This window comes from Scyliorhinus torazame, chromosome 4 (assembly GCF_047496885.1).
Source record: "Scyliorhinus torazame isolate Kashiwa2021f chromosome 4, sScyTor2.1, whole genome shotgun sequence".
Lineage (NCBI taxonomy): Eukaryota > Metazoa > Chordata > Chondrichthyes > Carcharhiniformes > Scyliorhinidae > Scyliorhinus > Scyliorhinus torazame.
The window spans coordinates 144306481-144329061 of NC_092710.1; the positions used below are offsets into that span (position 1 = coordinate 144306481).

Sequence of the window (22581 nt, forward strand, 5' to 3'; positions counted from 1 at the left end):
GCTGAGCTGTCTCTGTCTGCTGCTGCTCACTAGCCTTGTGCTTCTGAAAGAGGCGGATCCTCCCTTGGGCTGGACCCTTTATACCCGTCTCTGATGCTGCCCTCTAGTGATGCTGTGGCTGTTACATCTGTCTGCAGTCCCTGGTGTATGTGCAGATGTATGTACAGTTGTACAGATCACTATGGCGTGCTTCACACAGAGCCAGGAGTGGGAATGGGGAGAGGTCAACCCGAAGCACATTGATTGCCAGCATTAATGAGATTTCTTCGGTGGGAATTTCTTTGACATCTTGTGACAAGACTGCCTGTAGAAGAATGATGCCATAAATCTGCAGATTGTGTGCGTGTATGTGGTAGAAAGTAAGAAAACGGCAGCACCCATTCAATTTCAACTCATGTTAATTTAAGAGAAGACGTGCTGGCGCAAACTGGAGCAGGATAAGACTGTTCAACCTCTTTCCAAGTCAGATTCTCACAACCCTCAGCTTGGGCTGCATCAAGATTCTTGACCCAGATATGAAATGACAGGTTATTAATCCATTCCCCCAAATATAAAAGAACTGCCGATAGTCATTGTGGTGAATATCTGAATAATATCCTGCCAGCTTCATTCCTATTTTTGGGCTGTTCTGCCTCCTGAGTGGAACAAGGGAAGGAATCCATTTAGCTACAGCCTTGCTTCATTGTTTGAAGGCTCTTTTGTCCCAAAATCAATAAAATTAATTCCCACTGGACAGCTTTCTTTCCATGCTTTTTGTGAACTTTATTGATGATAGTTTTGAGGGAAAGAAATTCTATTAATTTGTTTTATAAATGGTGCAGTCAACTGATCAGATCGTATCGAAAAAGTACAAAGATATGTTAACAGAAAGAATTGCTGATAAGAGAAATTGTTCTCTGGTTAAACACACAGTGCAATGGAATTTAAACTAATGTGCTTTACAATTTGTTAAAAACTATTCCTATTCTTGACCCCTTTCCCCAAACACTCAATGCTTTTGGAATGGTAAGACAATCCAGTGACAAATAATTCAGCTATAGATACAAGACAAAGGTGAAAAGTTTAACATTGGTGAGAACATGGTTTGGCTGTGGACGATGTAACGAAATCTACAAAGAATGCAAATGAGCCAGGGAGTCAGTTTCAAACCGTTAGCGTCTGCATTTCTCGCCAGCACTGCGTTAGGTTGTGCGGGTGCAACAGCATTCGCAATCCCCCGCTCCCCAATGCTGCCTGCATTGGGTATATTTGGGTATAAAATATACACCTCTTGGGTATATTTTAGTTTAATGACAGACCTTTGTAGAAATCCAAAGCAAAATACAAACCAAGGACATGAAACAGTATAACAGGCAACAGTACAATGAAGTTACCAACATTTCACCTTTACAGAGACCAAGCAACGAACAGAACAGTAACAGAAAACAGTGAACAAGCATCAAAGCAGTGAGCATGCACAGCCTCCAGATAGCCGCTGTAGTATCCAGGTACCCCTCGCCATACTCTTCAGCTAGGATTTTGGCGTAAACGGTGATTCTCCCCCCCGGCGCCGAACGCGATTTCAGCGTGGGGCTGCGGAGAATCCACCCCGGGGTTTTTGCAATTTAACTTTGGCTCCATGGATTTCCTGGGCATTCTCCAGCAAGGTGAGAAGACAGCAGCAACTGAAGTAGTTCAAGATATGTCGCTGGATTCTCCCAAAATGGGGCTATGTCCCCACGCCTGGGTAAATACGCTGGCGTTGCACTCGGGAGTTTCCTCAAAAAACATCAGTCGATTCATTTACCTTCAGGAAGCTGGCAGGGACCCAGAGTGATCCCCGCAGCTTTAGCAGCGGATATGGGCCCCCGCACTTCCGGTTTTGAGTCTGCGCATGCGCACGGCGGTGGCCTCCGGCGGCCGAGCCGAGTGCCATGGTGGACTAGGACCGCGGAGACAGCTCTGAAATGTAGGCCCCCCCAATTGCCCGCGTGCCCTTGCACCGGACCGGCCCGATCTGTGCCCTGGCCGCCCATAAGGTGCCCGATTCCCCTGCCCCCCACCAGGGCGACCGCGGACTGAGTCCGCAGCCGCCACGCGCGGTTCCCGAACAGCAATAGGTGGTTAGAACCCCACTGTCGGGAACTCGGCCAGCTGTGAGCGGAGTATCGCTGGGCGGGCCTCTGCCAATGGCCACCCCAGCCGCGCGGTGTAAATCACGGAATCGCCGAACCTCGGGTCCCGGAGAATCGGCGGAGCGGCGCCGGGTCCAATTTCGGTGCGAAAGTTGATTCTCCGCCCAGCGACAAACGCGATTTTGGCACGGGGCTGCAGAGAATCCAGCCCAAAATGTTCTAAAGGGATCAAAAACAGAAACCAAAGAGAAAATGCTGGAAAATCTCAGCAGGACTGGCAGCATCTGTAGGCAGAGAAAAGAGCTAACGTTTCGAGTCCAAATGATCCTTTGTCAAGGCTAAAAGACAGAGAAAGTGACAAATTGGGTGGGATTCTCCGACCTCCCGCCGGGTTGGAGAATCGCCACGGCGCCACATGAATCGCGCTACGCCGCTCCGACGCCGGGACGCCATTCTCAAATGCGTGCCAAAACCGGCGCCCGCGCATGGCACCTGGCCGCACGGACAATCATGGAAAACGGACATAGCGGTGATTCTCCGATGGAGCAGAGATTATGTGCGCGACCGGATGTCACGCCGGCGCCGTTCTAACATGCTATAAAACAGCGTCAACCAGTCGTGCTGGCTGGTGCTGCGGGAGGAGGTGGGTGACGGTGTGGAGCGGCCCCCGGGAGTGGGGGGGTGTCATTGATGGCGTTGGGGGTAGGGAGCCCGGGAGGGGAGCTTCATGGCCGTGTCTGCGGGTATTGTGGGGGAGGCTGCCGGGGGTGGGGGGAGGGGGTGGTCTCACAAATCCCCTGCCGGGGTGGCGGGTGGGTGGTCCCACACATCCGCTAACGGGGGTGGGGGGATGGTCCCACACAACCGCTGCCGGGAGTGCGGGAGGGTAGTCCCACACAACCGCTGACGGGGGTGGGGGGGTGGTCCCACACAACCGCTGCCGGGGGTGGCGGGTGGGTGGTCCCACACATCCGCTGACGCGGGTGGGGGGATGGTCCCACACAACTGCTGCTGGGGGTGCGGGGGTGGGGGGTGGTCTCACAGATCCCCTGCTGGGGGTGGGGGGGTGGGTGGTCCCACACGTCCGCTGCCGGGGGTGAGGGTGGTGAAGGAGCGGCGGGGGTGGCTACAGCCCGCCATGGCAGGGCGGATCCAACGGCCAGACCCCATGACGGCGGACACGCAGCTGTCCACCCAACCCGTTCGCTGTCGCGGCGCAGACGGCCCAGCTGTCCTGACGTGTGCCAGACCCCCCCACTCCCTCCACCAAACTGGTGGCACCCACCAGCGGGTAGGTCCAGGCTGGCACACACGGCTGTCCCCCCCATGAGGGCAGTGCCCCCAGACGGTCTCAGGGCACTGAGGGGACAGGGGTGGGGTTTGTGCTGGCAACCGGGCCAGCCATGTAGCCCATGGCACCAGGTTGTGGAGGGGGTAGACCAATGATGAAACCCTGTCCACTCCCATCCCCGTGGCGGGGGCTGCTGCCCTGCATGAGGCCCAGTGGGAGCTGGAGCACGGGCATGGCAGGGAGGCGGAGCCTGCTGTAGAGGGGAGGGGGTGGGTGTCACACATGTGGGGAGTTGGGGGATTGGTGCCATGGGCACATTGCTGGGTACTCACCCTGGCTGCCCTCAGTAGGTCGTTGAGCTTTTTGCGACACTGCCCGCCAGTCCTGGGTGTCAAGGCAATTGCACTGACGGCCGCGCCCACCTTCCTCCACAGACGACGGGCCATGTTGGGTGGGACCCTCTGGCCAGGTCCAGGGTACAGACAATGTCTGACTCCTCAAAGGCGTCCAGGAGCATCTCCAGGTCATGGTCCAGTGAAATGGGGCGCTGCTCGGCATGGCGCCATGTTGCTCTATCGGCGGCCTGTGCGCTCGCGTCACCTTATGTGCGCTGCGGCGCCACGTCGATTGCGTCTCTGATGCGGGGCTGAGGCCATGCCCCCGCGCTTCCCGCCTTGTCCATGCTAGCCCCCTTGTACGCCGGAGAATGGGGTCCCGGAACGGGCGCCGACCGCGGAATGAAACACTCCCGTTTTGACGCTGGCTTCGACAATCTGCCGCCGGAGCAGAGAATCTCGCCCATTTATTCTGTGGGGTGAGAGAATGAAAGATGAGTCATAGCCACAGAAACCAAGGGATCAGGGTGTTAATAGCCACAGAAGCCAAGGGAAAGAGTGCTAATGGCAGTCCCCAGAGAGAATAAAAGACGTGAAAGGCTCTGTTGAGCTGCTCGCAGAAAAATATTTTTCACTGTACCTTGGTACACGTGACAATAAACAAATCCAACGAAAGGCCAAACAGCAGAGAAACTAACATCAGAGGATAAACTGTGACAGATGTAGATGTGGGGGAGGGGAAGGGGGAAGCAGAGGGGAGAAAAGGTAAGGAAAGGTGGATAAGATAGGGGGGAAATATATATAAAGAAAGACAAGAAAGAAAGAAATGGTAAAAGACAGTTAAAATGAAATGGGATGGAAACAAAGGGGTCAAGGTGGGGCAGAGCTAATCATCTGAAGTTGTTGAATTTGATGTTGAGACTGGAAGGCTGTAGCGTGCCTATCCGGAAGATGAGACGTTGTTCCTCCAGTTTGCGTTGAGCTTCACTGGAACATTACAGCAGGCCAAGGACAGACCAGTGGGCATGGGAGCAGGGTCTTTTGTTAAAATGGCAAGTAACGGGAAAGTCAGGTTCCTGAATGTGCACAGACCGAAGGTGCTCAGCAAAGCGATCACCCAGTCTGCGTTTGGTCTCTCCGCTATAGAGGAGACCACATTGGGAGCAGCGAATGCAATAGACCAAATTGAAAGGTGCAAGTGAAACGTTTAACCTGGGATGAGTGTTTTGGGCCTGGGATGTTAAGCATGGAAGAAGTAAAGGAGCAAGTGTTACACCTTCTGCGATTGCATGGGAAGGTGCCCTGGGTGATGGGAGAGGTGTTGGATATGGTGGAGGTGTGGACTAGATTATCTCGGAGGGTACGGTCTTTGCGGAATGCTGACAGTGGGAGTGAAGGGAAGATCTGTTTGGTGGAGCAGGGAACAAAAACAGAATGTATTTTGTTAGAGTTAAGAAACTGTAGATTGCATTTCTGAATGTACCTTAAATGGAAAAGATGTAAGGGAGAAGATTTGTGGTAAAATTGCAGACAGATGCAAAAACAATTGTTAAGGACTTGGCTGGTGGTAAATATTGAGTTGTTCCAAATCCCAGAAGGTAAAGTTGAAACAAGAATTGCTCTCAATTGTATTTTTGAAATTTGATGTAATGCGAAGAAAGTTTGAAATCCAGAGAATGCTGTCCCAAATGGTTTGTGGTGATTTTAAATAAAATATATGTTTATTCGGAAAAAAACCAAACAATAAAGCACACTAGAAGTATACTTAACTTATACACAGTATCACTAATTTTATACAGTTCCAAACAATCTTAACCTGACTATCTTCAGAGCTAACTCTCCTCGAATCATTCCACAACACGTCATCGACGACCTCACACCTGAAGAGGACATCGAAGGTGAGTGTTCAGGTCGCTATTACCATCCAAGATGCCGGTTACAGAGGGGGCAGCAGGGAGGATTTGGGGGACCCATATAAGTTGGGCCAGGCAGAGTGGCTCAATATCGGCATCTTGGGGTGAGGTCGCTTGCAGGCCTTAGCAGCCTTCGTGGCTGTGAGTCACGTGCTGCTTGCTGGGCTTGTGGCAATATGAATGAGGATGACTTCTAAAGATAAAGCTGACCTGCTTATTGCAGCCGTCACACACATCAGGTGTGCCTCATCTGCCACAAGGGGTAATCAGTTGCTAATCAGCTCCCTGACTCTCCCTTGACAAGTCAATTGTGCCAATTTAGTCAGCATTGCAATTCATGAGTGTGTTACTGATTGGCATCTGATTTTGAAACCTTAGTTGGAAACCTAGCTCCCAAACATTGAACTCCAAGGCTAATACTTATGTGTTCATAACAGAGAGGTGACACAGATGTGGTCCCCAATGCTAGGCATTATGGTGAAATCACTTATCAGTCACCCCCTTCAAGGGATGACAGGGGGCAGCATCTTGGTCCTCTGTGAGATGAGAACACAGGTCCAATGAATGCACTCAACTGTCCTAACTCCTCACCATAGGGGGAGTTACACAGCCTGATAAAGCTCCCAACGATCGAGGTGCTTCATTCAGCTGGAGTTGAGAGAGACAACTGTGGGGAAGTGGCTAGTGTGTGACCGGTGAAGGTGGTGAGGTTTAGTGCAAAGGTGCTCACATCGAGGGATGGTGGATGTCCCAGATATGAGAGGGCTGTGGGTCAAGGCAGAACTCTTCATCTCTCACTTGGGTGTTCTCTATCTTTCAGTTTTTGATTTGAGAGAATCATGGAGCCAGTCGAGCTGGCAATTCTTTTGATTGCGATCAACCAGTAGCACTGACATCAATGTGTCATTGCACATGGCGAGGAACAGTGCCCTGAAGAGGGGAAGGCAGGACTCATTGATTTTCTGGCAGCAGGGCCACAGATGGTGGAGCCTCGAGTAGACACTACCTGCCACGGGTATTCCAGTATAGAACTTCCTACCTCCAGATGTCAGAGATCCAGTGCCAGAGAAGACAGCGCCTGACCTGGGGTATGGTGCCTGGACTGATCCGGAAGTGTTGGGACCTCCAATACAGCCTCCAGGGGGGTTCCCACATCATTGTAGTCTGCTGCTGTCTGCACAACCTGGCACTGCAGCGGAGTGAACAGCTGGACCAGGAGGAGCTGGAGTGGTGACACACCTCCTCTAATGTGGAGGATGTCAAGGAGGGTGGCAAGCATCATCCCTTGGAGGAAGGGGAAAGACTTGAAGCGATGGCCAGGGCCTGAATGGGGTACAGGGCTAGGAGTGCCCTCATTGACTGTCAATTTGGCACCGTCCTGGATTAGGCTTTGATGACTTATCCCGTCATGGAGTCTGACATCCACTGAGTACTCAAGTGCCTGCATGATGTCATTTTGATGGTGGCTGCATTCATAGCTGCACAGTGGATAGCACTGTAACCTCACAGCACCAGGGACTTGGGTTTGATTCTGGCATTGGTTGACTGGCTGTGTGGAGTTTGCACTTTCTCCCTGTGTCTGAGTGGGTTTCCTTCAGGTGTTCTGGTTTCCTCCCACAGTCCAAAGATGTGCAGTTCAGGTGGATTGGCCATGATAAATAGCCCCTCAGTTTGCAAAGGTTATATGGGGTTACAGAGATAGGGCTGGTTAGTGGCCTGATGTTAGGGTGCTCTTTTGGAGGGTTGGTGCAGACTTGATGGGCAGAATGCACTGTAGGGATTTTATAATTCTAGGATAGCTATTAGGATAGTAATAGTGAAAATGTCATGGAGTGGGAAGAGCTTTTGGACTGTGTTCGGGTGACTATTCTTGATCAATACATTTGTAGCCCAATAAGGAAGTAGGTATTGCTGATTTCAGTTCTGGGGAATGAAGTGGGTCATGTATAACATGTGTCCGCTTGGGAACACCTAGGAACAGTGATCATAGCATCATAGGGTTTAGGTTAGCAATGGAAAAAGACCAGGAGCAATCCGGAGTAAAAATGTTTAATTGGAAGAAGCCCATTTTCATTGAGGTGAAAACAGATTTAACTCAGGTAAATTGGAATCAAAGATTGGCAGGAAAAATGTAAAGGTACAATGAACTTCCTTTAAAATGGAGATGGTTTGGGTACAGTCAATATGCATTCCTAAAAGGGGAGAAAAGTAAGTAAAACAAGACCGAGTCCCAAGATGATGTGAGAGTTAGAGAGCAAGATGAAGCAGGAAAGGGGGCATTTGAAAGATGTCAGGTTGATAATGCTATTATGGACCAGGCTATAGAAAGTTAAGAGGGGCAGGAGGAAAGTAAATAAGAGAAACAAAAAGAAAATATGAGGTAAGATAAATGGCTGACGTAAAAGGGAGTTCAAAAATCTTCTGGAACTGGCGAACCGATAGAAGTCAGAGAGTGGTGGTGGATGGCAAATATTCAGCCTGGATCCCAGTTACCAATGGCGTACCGCAGGGATCAGTTCTGGGTCCTCTGCTGTTTGTGATTTTCATTAATGACTTGGATGAGGGAGTTGAAGGGTGGGTCAGTAAATTTGCAGACGATACGAAGATTGGTGGAGTTGTGGATAGTGAGGAGGGCTGTTGTTGGCTGCAAAGAGACATAGATAGGATGCAGAGCTGGGCTGAGAAGTGGCAGATGGAGTTTAACCCTGAAAAGTGTGAGGTTGTCCATTTTGGAAGGACAAATATGAATGCGGAATACCGGGTTAACGGTAGAGTTCTTGGCAATGTGGAGGTGCAGAGAGATCTTGGGGTCTATGTTCATACATCTTTGAAAGTTGCCACTCAAGTGGATAGAGCTGTGAAGAAGGCCTATGGTGTGCTCGCGTTCATTAACAGAGGGATTGAATTTAAGAGCCGTGAGGTGATGATGCAGCTGTACAAAACTTTGGTAAGGCCACATTTGGAGTACTGTGTACAGTTCTGGTCGCCTCATTTTAGGAAGGATGTGGAAGCTTTGGAAAAGTTGCAAAGAAGGTTTACCAGGATGTTGCCTGGAATGGAGAGTAGGTCTTACGAGGAAAGATTGAAGGTGCTAGGCCTTTTCTCATTAGAACGGAGAAGGATGAGGGGCGACTTGATAGAGGTATATAAGATGATCAGGGGAATAGATAGAGTAGACAGTCAGAGACTTTTTCCCCGGGTGGAACAAACCATTACAAGGGGACATAAATTTAAGGTGAAAGGTGGAAGATATAGGAGGGATATCAGAGGTAGATTCTTTACCCAGAGAGTAGTGGGGGCATGGAATGCACTGCCTGTGGAAGTAGTTGAGTCGGAAACATTAGGGACCTTCAAGCAGCTATTGGATAGGAACATGGATTACAGTAAAATGATATAGTGTAGATTAATTTGTTCTTAAGGACAGCACGGTAGCATTGTGGATAGCACAATTGCTTCACAGCTCCAGGATCCCAGGTTCGATTCCCGCTTGGATCACTGTCTGTGCGGAGTCTACACATCCTCCCCGTGTCTGCGTGGGTTTCCTCCGGGTGCTCCGGTTTCCTCCCACAGTCCAAAGATGTGCAGGTTAGGTGGATTGGCCGTGATAAGTTGCCCTTAGTGTCCAAAATTGCCCTTGGTGTTGGGTGGAGGCGTTGAGTTTGGGTAGGGTGCTCTTTCCAAGAGCCGGTGCAGACTCAAAGGGCCGAATGGCCTCCTTCTGCTCTGTAAATTCAATGATAATCTATGATTAATCTAGGACAAAGGTTCAGCACAATATCGTGGGCCGAAGGGCCTGTTCTGTGCTGTATTTTCTATGTTCTATGAAATTGTAGAGGCATTGGTCATAATTTTCCAAACCTCCTTAGATACTGGAATGATGTCGGAAGACTAGAGTTACACATTTGTTCACGAAAGGGTGTAAACATAAACGAAGCAACTACAGACCAGTCAGTTTAATCTCAGTGGTGGACAAGTGTCTGAGCTGATGCATGACTTGGATGAGTGACCTTTTCTGCAGAGTTGTCTTCATTGCCGTCAGTGACTTGGCCCACTTCCTGTGGGATGCATGAATGTCCTGAGGGAAGCAAAATACATGCATAAATGCTGCACAGGTAAGAATCTTTGAAGCTGTCATCATATACTTGATCATTGTTCAACCGCGGTTGATATCAGGTCAACATTACTGAGTGCTGTATACCATGGTCAGAATTTTATGGCCCCCATCGTGGTGTGTCCTACCAGGTTCGGTGAGCCTTTCAAATTTCTGTTTATGTTGGTGGGACCGTAATATCCCACTGGCAGCAGAGGCCATAAAATCCTGGCCCATGTGGCTGTCTGATATTTTATTCTGTCTCCAACAACCAGGCACACCGAGAATCGACTGATCGCCGGAGCCTCCTCGTCTGCAAGGGTCACCTCCAGTTCTCTATCTCTCCCTTGTGTTCTGCTCTCTCTTCTCCTGTAAGGAGGGTGAGAAGAGATCTAAGGGTGAGGACAATGGCAGATATTGAATGGATGAAGCACATTTGTTGAGAATAACTACGAGGGACAGTCATGACATTGTTTAAGGATGAAGGTGTCAGTGGATGATGGGGGTATGAGGAAATGTGTCAGCAGAGAGGGATGGGTTTACTTGCAATGTGTGTTGGTACAAGGCATGATGTTCTGCTGTAGGCCTGAGAAGGCAGAGTGAGAGGGTAGGGTTAATGCATAAATCAGTATGTAGATGCACATTCCATTATCCTCAACTCTTCCTCTGCTGTTTAGATCAATGAACATACATTGCATCCAGGAGTGTGGCAACATAATACCTGCCCCAAATCCTCAGCCTCCAGCAGCATATCCATGGGGACAGCATTGAAGCAGTGCTCAGCCTCAACAACAATAACTTACATTTATACAACATTTTTAACATCATTAAATGGTTTAAGGTACCTCACAGGAGCATTATAAAACATAAAATGACACCATGCCATATGAGGTCAGAACTGCTTTGTCAAAGAGATAGGTTTTATGGAGTGTCTTTAAGGAGGAAAGCTAGGTAGTGAGAGGGTTTTCTGAAGGCATGGCCACAAGTGGTGGAACGATTAAAATTGGGATGATCAAGAGCTGAGAATTAGAGGAGCACAGATATGTCAGAGGGATCTGGGGCTGGAGGAGCTTACAAAGGGAGGGCCAAGGTTATGGAGGGATTTCAAACCAGAGTACTGCCAAAGTACTGGGAGCCTACATTAAAAGCAATTCCTTCTTTCTTCTTCCCACTTCAACTGCTTAAAATTACATGTTTAAAATGTACCTTTTCATAGTGAAGTTCAAATTGCATCATGCAGGTTGGCATCACATCCGCTGACACTAATTTGGCAGGAAACCCAGAAACCACCCGAATCGCTCCTCAGAGCGGCCCGTTCACGTCGTCGTAAAACGCGACGGTGTTTACGATGGCATCATCACTCTGCCGTGGGATGAGAGAATCCCACCCCATATGTTAATGCAATGGCCGTTTTCAGATGGGCTGGTGGCAGAGCATTGCACACAACAAGACATCCCGTTCCTGTCTCCATCGCCAAGTCATATAAACACAGCCTCAGTGGCTGTTGAGCCACTTCAGAAATGTAAAACCAAATTTAGCATAGGTTAGAATCGTATGGTCAGCACTGTGAAAGAATGCTTCCAGCCAGAAATGTATGAGGTTTCACCCAGAAGCACTTTAGCAGTAAAAGTAAGGATGTTAATGAGAGCTAAAGCAGAAAATGTGTGTGCTTGTATGTAATCAGTGTGTAATTTAATTTGTGTTTATATTGAGTTAAGCAATGAGAAATGTCTCTCGCTACGGTCCGTGACACTAATCATTGTTTCCCATCATTCCCTTTTCCATTGCTCATCACACAATAAAAACAACAGGATAGCTCGCTAAATTTATATTGGGAATGTGGGCAGCAGGCTAATCTTTACTCATACCTTTTTAAAATAGTTTCACTTTAAAAAAAAAAAAATTCACTTCAGGATTATTATAGCACCCAATGTCTATCACGTAAGACAAATCAATCCGAGGGAGAAACAATTTCTGTAATTAGGAGATGACACTTCATTTGGAGACCTGAGAATGGCAGACAATGAGCTCAGCATCCTGTTCTGGAGCCTGACCAATGTTCTGCACAGCAAAGAAGTTATTGGACTGTCACTGAATGCAGAAGAAATCAATAAACACAATTTATAAACATTTACGGGATCTGGCAACTTCATTGGAAATAAGAGAAGTATTTCTACTGTTGCCTCATGTTCAAGTCACTTACTGGTATTATGATGTCTCCTTTAACAGTCAAACCATTAACTGTTATGCCTGAAGAAAAACATTTTATCTGTTCCCGACGGTTTTAAAAGAATTGGACCGAAGTATCAGTTTGTGTCTTGACCATTATGAAACAAAAGTGGGCCTCTACACTCCCTAAAACACTGCTGTATTACACATCTCTCTCTAGTACAAATCTAATTGCCATTCCTCTCAAAACTGACCTGAATCCAATCTTTATTGCTGCTGATTTGTCCATGTTATGTTCTTTACTACAGCACTGTTGGCTAATACTGGGAGTCACTCATTTCTCAATTGCTTTGCAGGCACTGACGCTGCTCGATACAGAGCCCCTCTAATTTTAACATTGTGGTCCCTCCTGCTGGTTCTTTTAACTTATGTTGTCTGCTTGAGCTGATGCAAGCAACTACATAGAATCATTGGAAACCCTCTGACACCACACTTGCTCCCACATGCACAACTGCAAGGTATGTGAGACCCCAGGTGAATGCCTTCGCATGATGGTTCAGGGGGTAAGCACACCACATGTTTGATATGGAGCCACGGGGACGTTTTTTAACACAGAGGGTGGTGGTGGCCTGGAATGCTCGGCCAAGTGAGGTGGTTGAGGCAGATACGTTAGTGACCTTTAGACTTATCTAGATAGACACATGAGCAGACGGCATATAGAAGTATAGAGGTGGTTGCTCCAGATAGGACACGTGATTGGCGCACGCTTGGAGGGCCGAAGGGCCTTTTCCTGTGCTGTTCTTTGTTCTTCTTTGCTCTTTGAAACTGCCAACTGTAATGCAATTCAATGTATTTGAATACAGTACATGAGACTCTGAAGAGCCTTACTAAATGGGTCTGCTTCACAATTAACATTTAATTTCAAACATTCTCCAATGTATACAGATTGAGTGATTTTACAGAAGTTCCAATTCCTTCATGTGGTATGGAGGGAGGGTCTGGACTGTGCCCTTTCTTTGCAGTGGCTGCCCAAGCTTTAGTGTAGCCCCCAGCACACAGTCCTGGACCCTGGGATGCGGCAATCTGCAACATTGGATATATACTGGAAGACCAACAGCTTTTGGGCAGACCAAAGAAATTTCATCGGGTTAAGGGTCCTCCAGGAGCAGTCAATGTTTCCTTTGGGGTCCGCCCATGGGAAAAGCCCACAGAGCAGAGAATGCTATGCCTGCAATGAATCTTGAGAAAAACCTTTCACAGAATTCTCTGTTCCTGAGACTTAGGAAGGCATTCTCCGCTTGCCAACGACAAAACCGCAAAACACGTTTGGGCGGAGAACAGCCTCCGACGCCAAAATTGGTGTAGGCATCGGTTTGACGCCAAATCGGGATGCTCTGGCACCCCGAAAATGGCATAAATGCATCGCTCACCATGTGGCAGTAGGCATGTCATTAGCGGGCCTGACACCCTGGGCGGGATTCTCTCAGCCCACGCCAGGCCGGAGAATCGCCGGGCCAGGCGTGAATTGCGCGACGCCGCCCTGACGCCGGTCTGCCGATTTTCCGGAGAGCGGCCCCCTCCCCGGCGATTCTCAGCCCGGGATGGGCCGAGTGGCTGCAAAAAAAATCCGAGTCCCGCCAGCGTCGTCCACGTGTGGTCTTACCCGGTGGGACCTCGCCGTGCATCCATCCGGGGGCGGCCTGGTAGGGGGAGGGGGAACCGACCTCGGGGGGGGGGGGGGGGGGGGGGGGTCCGCTGTGGCCCGCTGTGGCCCGCTGTGGCCTGGCCCGCGATCGGGGCCTACCGATCGGTGGGCCGGCCTCTCGGGCTGGGGGCCTCTTTTTGCCCCGCGCCGGCCCCTGTAGCCCTACTCCATAGTTCTACACAGTGACACCGGCCATATGGGTGCGCCCACCCCCACACCACTACCTCTCGCCACAGTGCGCCCCCCACCTCCAAACACCCTGCCCAACTGGCCGCCACCCACCGGGGGACCACCCAGGGCGACACACAAGGCAGCCCCCAATGAGGACAGTGCCAGCCAATGGTACCCCTGGCAGCAGGAACGGGGCAGGGGTGTGGGGCTAGGGGAGGGACATGCGATGTAGCCCATGGAACCTGGTTGGGCATGGGGGTATGCGCCTTGCTAACTTGTTGGCCTTTCAGCCATGCAGACAATGGCACTTGGCGTTCCACCAGCAATGCTGGCCGCCGTGGTGATGGTCGCAGCTCTGCGAGATGTCCTGCAGCTTTGTGAGCTGGGCCGCTTGGCGTGGAGGGGGAAGCTGCAGCAGTGGAGTGGGCAGCAGCAGAGCGGGCAGCAGCGGAACAGCCAGGAGAGGACCGGGCTGCAAAGAAACGGGCTGCAGAGGGGCAGGTGGCGGCCGCACAGGCTGGAGGGCCGGCTGCCCAACAGGGCAAGGAGGAGGAGGTGCCAAGGAGATGCCGCATGAATCCTCATGTGTACCGGCACCACCTGTCATTTGAGGACCTGCTGGACCGGGCATGCCGTCGGAGACTCCGGTTGAGCAGACTGTGCGACACATCTGCCAGATGATGGCATACCTGGCACCGTGGGGGTATAGGGAAGGACACCCACTCCCTGATGGCACCTGAAACGCGAAGCACCGCTAGATCGTGCTCCAAAATCGCTGCATGGGCATCGTTGAAGCAGATCTCCACGTCGGTCTATGGCCTCCGGATAGGTGTCATCAGCCACGACCGTAGTAGATAACCCCTGTTGCCCATGGGCCAAACCAATGCCAGGAGGGTGGGGGTGGGGGGTCTCGAACATGTCAGGAACCTTCGAGTGTGCCAGGATGGAGGTATTGTGCACATTGCCCGAGGAACCGGGCACAGGCGTGTATGATTCGTATCTGATGGTCACGTTCATCGAGTGGAACCCCTTTCAGTTTGTGTAGAGTGGCCTGTAATCTGCAGGTGCTTGTAAGGCGACATGCATCCCTTCGATCACCCCCTGGACCTGGGGCATCTGGGCAATGGCGGCGACGTTCGTTCACCAGGCAACCCAGAGTGCTCGGTCTACATTGAAGTGGATGTATTGTGCCCACTGGACATATCGGGCCTCCGTGATGTCACAAATGTACCTGTGCACCGAGGTGTGTGAGGTCCTGGCCAGGTCCCCACTTACCGCCTGGAAGGAGCCCATGGTATAGATGTTCAGGGAGACTGTCACCTTGACGGCCACCAAGAGCGTTCTATCCCATTCCCGCACGATGCCACATACGCCATGAAATGAAGGATATGTCGCACTATCCTCCTGCTCAGCCAAAATCTTCGACGATATGCCCAGTCCGGCAGGTCCTCGAATGACAGGTGCTGCGAGTACACACGAGGCCTCATGCAGCGTCTTTACACCTCCTCGACCTGTTGGACAACAGGCTCTCCATCCTCAACAGCTGCCTCCTCTTCCTCTGGGGTAGGCACCGCTACTGCAGCTTCCTCCTCCTCGAGCAGCTCCAGCTAATCCAGCCTCAATGTATCCCCCCAGGACTGTGGTGACTAGGAGGAAGGTCACCATTGCTGGTTGTATTCCAATATCCATTGTCTGTAGGGGTGATAGGCCGACATGTTAACATGGTGCGTACCCCCGTTCCTGACCAGGTACACCGGGCTACACGGCAGCCCCAGTTAGCACTATGGACCCTGCTCCAACACAAACTTGGACTAAAGGGACAGTCCTTTAAAACAGAGATGAGGAGGAAATTCTTCAGCCAGAGGGTGGTGAATCTGTGGAATTCATTGCCGCAGAAGGCTGTGGAGGCCAAATCACTGAGTGTCTTTAAGACAGAGATAGATAGGTTCTTGATTAATAAGGGGATCAGGGGTTATGGGAAGAAGTCAGGAGAATGGGGATGAGGAAATATCAGCCATGATTGAATGACGGAGCAGACTTGATGGGCTAAATGGGCAAATTCTGCTCCAATGCCTTATGGTCTTATGATCTTATGTACCCCCTCCCCCATCCACACACCCTTGGCCCGATCAGTGCCCGGCACCATGGGGGTCTCTCGCTCCATCGGTGTCTGTCCCTGCAGGGCTATAAATCAGCTGGCACTTCCCTTGCCAGTGATACACTTCGCAGCCCCCATCTGGTGCCTCCCTGTAGGGGTACTGTGAGTGTTGCCCTTGGGTGGGCTGCATCATGCCCCGCCAGCAGGTGGCGACAGGTTGGTGGGGGGTGGTATGGCGGAGGGTAGGATGCGGGGGTATTGGGGTGGGAGCATACATACGGCCGGCATCACTCTGTGGAACCAGGGCTAAGATGGATGGTCACTGGGGTGCTCTGCCAGATGGCTACCTTGCAGGCCATGGCAATGGCGATCTGTGCCTGGACACCACCCCAGTAACATGGGGGTTACTCCGGCCCCCCGGCCCATCTCCAGGTTACCACCTCCTCCAGCCTTGGCAGGACCCCCTCACTCCCCCCCCCAGCCCAGCCAGTGTCCAGCCCAGCAGCCCACGATCACGCCATGCGATGACCTACTTCCTCTCTCTCCCTCATCAGCCATGGCGTCTGTTTCTCAATTTTTAAAAGCACAAGTGAAACTCACTGGCCGGGATTCTCCGACCCGCTGGCCCGACACCGGCTTCCCCATTCTCCGGCGCCATTTTTCGGGTGCCCGCAGGATTCCCGCCACGTCGGTCGGGGCCATTGACAGCGGCCCCTCCAACGATTCTCCGGGCCCCGATGGGCCGAGTGGCCGACGAGTTTGGCCGAGTCCCGCCGGCGTGGATTACTCACCTCCCACACGGCGGTACCTGGAGTATGCTGGGGCCATCCTGGAGGGGGAGGTGGGAGGGTGATCCGACCCCGGGGAGGGCCCCCCACGGTGGCCTGGCCCGCGATCGGGGCCTACCGACCGGTGGGCCGGCTGGTTCCATGGGGGCCTACTTTACTCTGCGCCGGGCCCCTACAGGGCTCCGCCACATTGCCCGGGGGCCAGCGCGGGGAAGGGAATCCCTGCGCATGCGTGGAAATACGCCGGCTATTCCATGCATGCCCGAACTTGTCGTTCGCCGCCGGTTGGAGCTGCGGGAGCCACTCCGGCGGCAACCGAGTGAATTCCTCACTTTCGGGGGCCATTGACGCCGGAATGGTTGGTGCCAGTTTTCACACTAGTGTGGGAACATAGCCCCATTATTGGAGAATCCCGCCCATTGTCGAGAATTCCCCAGTGCAGGCGGGAATAGGCTAAGCCCTGGAGAATATCAGGTCAGGCCACTAATGATATGCCAACGGTGTTTACTGTACATGTGGAGTGGAACACATTGACGCTGCTGTCGCGCCACCAGAGAACTGCAATTTGACATGATCCCTGCGCCCGCCACAATTTTGGTGTTGAAACCAATTCTCCGCCCCATCTCTTTCCAGACCTTCTTCATGAAGGAAACTTCCAGAAGGAGACTGGTAACACTCTCATTCCCACTCCAGTCGATCGTGAGAGCAGCATCTGGCATTACTAGACTCTGGATATGTGGAAAGAATCAGGGGCTGGATTCTCCGCACCCCGACGCGGAAATCGCGACCGACGCCATGGCGGAGAATCCATTTCCGCGCATGGAATCGGGACCGGCGCCGGTTCCCCGATTCTCCGGGCCCCCATGCCACGTATTGCCTACCTGCAGCCATTGCATGGATCTAACATGGTCCTGCTAGTTGAGATACTAGCGTGGCGGTTGCGGACTCAGTCCGCGGCCGTCATGGTCGGGGACAGCCCAATCGGAGGGCGGGGGGGCCTTATACGATACCTGGCTAATTTTGGGCGGGCGATCCGGGCCGGGCGCGTGGCCGATCGGGGGCACTATTTGGGAGGTCCAACTACACAGTCTGAGTCCGCCATGGAGCACGGCATGGCCTCTGGTTGTCTGAAGCCACATCTGTGGTGATCTCTGTAGGTGCATGCACACAAGGGGTTAATGGGTAGATAGCAGCACCACATGATCACCAGAGGGCTGGACCAACAGGGGTATAAAGGGCAGCCACACAGGGTCTCTGTCTCTCTCTCGGGTGTGCTGTGAACAGGGAAACATCAGAATCACATAGATAGTTAGTGGAGTTACATTTAGTGACAATTGTTAAATCTTGTTATCCAATTCCTAGTTCCCATGTTAAGGTAAAGAACTCACGCATCAATAGTTATAGTTACTCAATAAACCTTTGTTGTTACTGGACGAGTTTGTGTCTTCTTCAACAAGATTCAGAGGACCTCACCATCAGCCAAGGATTGAGTAACACGTGTTATCGACCATGCAGGTAACACTACATGGTACCACAGAGTGTGTTGGCCTTAACAACGAAAATAGAAACTAGCCAGCTTAGGTTAGACAGACAAGAGAAAAAAAAACTTGGATAAGATATTCGGCCAAGGAAGGCATCGCTATACTCTGCTCTCTCGGGCACAAACCGGTAAGATGGAATCACTTCCAGAACACCTCAGAACCTCTGGTAATCTCCAGTATAATTGGAAGATTTTCCTGCAACAATTTAATTTGTTTCTGGAAATTAAGGACATGACCGCTGCGCCAGATAAAAAAAATAGCATACCTCTTAGCGGCGGCAGGGAAACAGGCCATGGAGATACATAACTCATTTACCTATGCCGAAGGGGAGGACAAGAATAAGTGGGACATAATTATTAAAAAATTTGATACCCACAGCAAATCGGAGGTGAATGAAACATTTGAACGCTTCAAGTTCACCAGGCGTATACAAAGACCAGGAGAATCATTCAGCAGCTTTCTCACTGACTTAAAGCTGCTGGCCCAATCCTGTAACTATGAGACCCTCCGTGACTCCCTCATCAGAGACCAGATTGTCAGTGGCATTTCTGATGAGGAACTCAGAAAATCTCTCCTCAAGCACAAAAATCTTGATCTTGACATGGCGACACAACTATGTTTTGCTCATGAAATCACTGAAGCACAATATCAACAGGTTACTTACCGGGACCAAGGCCTCCACCACGAGGTTGGAGCACTCAAAATGGTGGCCCAGGCTTCTCGAAGGCGCTCCTCCACTGGCAATCCCACACGTGCGAATCTGCAAGTGGCCCACACACGTGCGCAGTTCGCATGGAGACTGGAATCGGCTGAGAATGCTACTGCGCATGTGCGAACGTGGCAGAACAGCGTCATGACGTGTCATAACTGCGGACACGCCCACTTAAAAGGGCAATGTCCAACTTATGGCAAACAGTGCCTGAGGTGTGGAACGTACAACCACTATGCCTTCAAATGTCGAGCTGTGCTATAGATGACTTCCACGGGACAACAACTAAGACCCTGCGACGTTCGGAACATGGCATCTCTGGACCGCCAACCAATATTCAGTGATTACCTGTCCGAAAACGATGACCTTGCCTATGATGACTCCTACCGTGTGGACACCGTCACAGTCGCGGAGGAACCTTACAACACCACACCTCATCCAAAATGCCCGAAAGTGAACAAAAAGGGGTTTAAAGTCTCAAAACAAAAATTATTTTCCCCAGCGACAGAATGAAGTTCGAGCCTCCACTTACAGTTAAAGATCACTGCCGCAGCACCCTGAAACATACCGTTTGCAACACCCAAAGAGAAGAGCACAATGACAAATCCATAGCAAAAGATTTGTTCATTGACGATGATTACTCGGGGGATGAGTTCCTCATTGGACAAATAGAGCACCATGACACATCTTTGACAAGAAGCGATGATTTGCTCGCTGACGAATGCTACTCAGCCATCGATCTGTTCTCTGGATCTGATGGTCATTGCAGCAGCCACGTGGGTGCCAAGTCCCATACGAGTCTCATGGTGGGAGAATCCAGTACCATGACGACATGGCAGCTCGTCGACAAAATGGATGACAACCACATGTCATATATTCCAGCAGAAGGCGACGCCACGCAGAGAGCACAGATTGACTCCACTGAGGGAGTGATACCGGCCTCCATAACAAGCTTGTTGACAGGCTCCAGAATGGCCACATGCGACGACTCCGGAGCGACAGCCGTGAACGAGGAAGACTGTGATGGTCTATCTACCTTGTATGAGCAGCCAGCAGCAGACATTAAATGTCTACCCACTGTTGATCAAAGCAGTGAACAAAACCACAACAACAACAACAGATCTCGTGAGTTTGTGTCTGCGCCGCAGCAATCACCCAACTCAACTTGCAAAAAAGATGACATACGGGGTCAACACTGCAAGCACAAAAGAATGTCTGCTACTAACATCAACTTACTTCGACCATTCCGATGTCTCATGATATCCTCACGGACACACATAAACACTGACAGTCACAACGACATGGCGACATCAACACTGCCACCTCAACGACAGGCGAAAGTATCAACCCATTTGATCAAACACATACAATCTGGACTCACAAATGTTTTCGTTAGAATTGGACTTTTTAAAGACTGGACTTTGTACAGTCATTAATACCATCCCATTCTGTACACAACGTTAGTTGTTTTATCTGTTCCCAGTTGACTTAATTCATTATGTTTGTTTAGTTTTCGTTACACCATACAGAAAACCTGTAGCACATTAAAAAGGGGGAGATGTGGTGATCTCTGTAGGTGCATGCACACAAGGGGTTAATGAGTAGATAGCAGCACCACATGATCACCAGAGGACTGGACCAAAAGGGGTATAAAGGGCAGCCACACGGGGTCTCTGTCTCTCTCTCGGGTGTGCTGTGAACAGGGAAACATCAGAATCACATAGATAGTTAGTGGAGTTACATTTAGTTACAATTGTTAAATCTTGTTATCAATTCCTAATTCCCATGTTAAGGTAAAGAACTCCTGCATTATTAGTTATAGTGACTCAATAAACTTTTGTTGTTTACTGGACGAGTTCGAGTCTTCTTCAACAAGATTCAGAGGACCTCACCATCAGCCAAGATAACACGTGTTATCGACCACGCAGGTAACACTACAACACCCAGCACTAATAGAATTACGGTGGGTGCGGGGCAGACAGGTAGGCAGCAGGCAGGCTGCTCACTGGCTTTCATGTTCACCCTGCCTTCAAGCCTAGTGGGAAGGTATGTAATCCACCCCTGCGATTTTTTTTTTTTTAAAGCAAGTACAAAATGACAGAGAGGCAGTGAATTAATCATAAATCTGATGATAACTCACTCTCTTCATTACTCACCGTACTCCGCACACACCCCACCGCCGCCATAATCTTAACATTACCGGTGAGTAAAAGGCATGAATGAGACAATGACAATGCGTGCTTGTGTATAGTCATCTAATGACTATTGTGATGAACTTACATCAGTTTGAGAACACTTGCTTAATTGGAAGTCTTGATGAAGAGAGAATCTGCTGACCATAACTGAAAATTTGTTTTCTGTGTACCGAAGGGACAATTTTCCAATCATTCACTCCTTACAAGAAATATCACTGATGCAAATTGGGAAACTTTGGGCAAATTCCCTCTGGATTTTCATCGATAGAGTACAAGTCTCTGATTTGCACTCCTAGTGGGAGAGATACCCTGACCAGTATATGGTCAGAAAACTGACCCTTAGAACCATAGAAATGTCACGGCGCAGAAAGGAGCCATTCAACGCATCATGTCTGCACCCTTGGGAACATAAAAAGACACCGGTTGGAATTTTATGTTGCTCGGGAGGACGGGCGTGAAATTGTGGTAGGAAAATGTAGGGCACGCGCCCCAACATCATCACGTACTCGGCAAGAACACTGGAGAATCAGGAGTGCGCCCACTGGCAATCATAGAACATAGAATATACAGTGCAGAAGGAGGCCATTCGGCCCATTGAGTCTGCACTGACCCACTTAAGCCCTCACTTCCATCCTGTCCCTGTAACCCAATCAAGCAGGCAATTTGTCTATTAGGGATCAATTAAATACAATTTTACTTGGCTCGTCTGCATTTACGGTTGGCGGGCAGATGAATTGGCCAGGCGGCCTTTACATTTCAGCTGCCACCTCAGTACAGGGGTGGATGGACAGGTAAGGGCTGAGATAAAATGAACAAATATGCCTGGGGAATGAGGGCTGTATATGATTGTGCTGCCCAGACAATGGTGGCACAATTTTAAAGTCGATACTTCTTTTTCACTGGTCAGCATTACCCACATTAGTGAACCAGATTAGTCTTTAAGACAATCGATGATACTTTCATGGTCACCATTACTGGGTCAAGCTTTACATTTCAGATTTATTAATTGTGTTTAAATTCTTCCAGCTGCCATGGTGGGATGTGAACCTGTGTCCTCAGAGCATTAACTTAGGCCTTTGGATTATGGTCCAGTGGCATTATGATCACCATCAACAGACGGAGGCCCCTAACTGTAAAAGATCCCATGAAGAAGACAGAATAGTTATCACCCGGTGTCCTGGCCAATATTTATCCTTCAATCAACAACACAGAAATCAACATCACAGAAACAGATGATCTGGTCATTATCACATTTCCAGGCGCTTGTTGTTTGCATATTGGCTGCCAGGTTTCCTGCATTACAACAGCCAGTACCATTCTTTAGCTGTCAAGTGCTATGAGACATCCAGGAGTCATAAACAATGGCTCGATAAATGTAAGACTTTCTTTTATCAGCCTCTTTCTCCTCCTCAAAACCTACAAGGCATTTAGCCGTCTCTCCTAATATCTCTTCTTTGGCTGG

At 50.1% G+C, this 22581-nt stretch overlaps 1 long non-coding RNA gene across 1 annotated transcript in view; it reads right to left on the reverse strand.

Annotated features, from left to right (window-relative positions):
* Positions 1-9591: 9591 nt before the first annotated feature.
* Positions 9592-22581, reverse strand: part of LOC140411653 (uncharacterized) — a 45638-nt gene continuing 32648 nt past the window's right edge. The window contains exon 2 of the long non-coding RNA XR_011940931.1: positions 9592-9728. This is a non-coding gene — a long non-coding RNA (uncharacterized lncRNA). The remainder of the gene's footprint in view (positions 9729-22581) is intronic.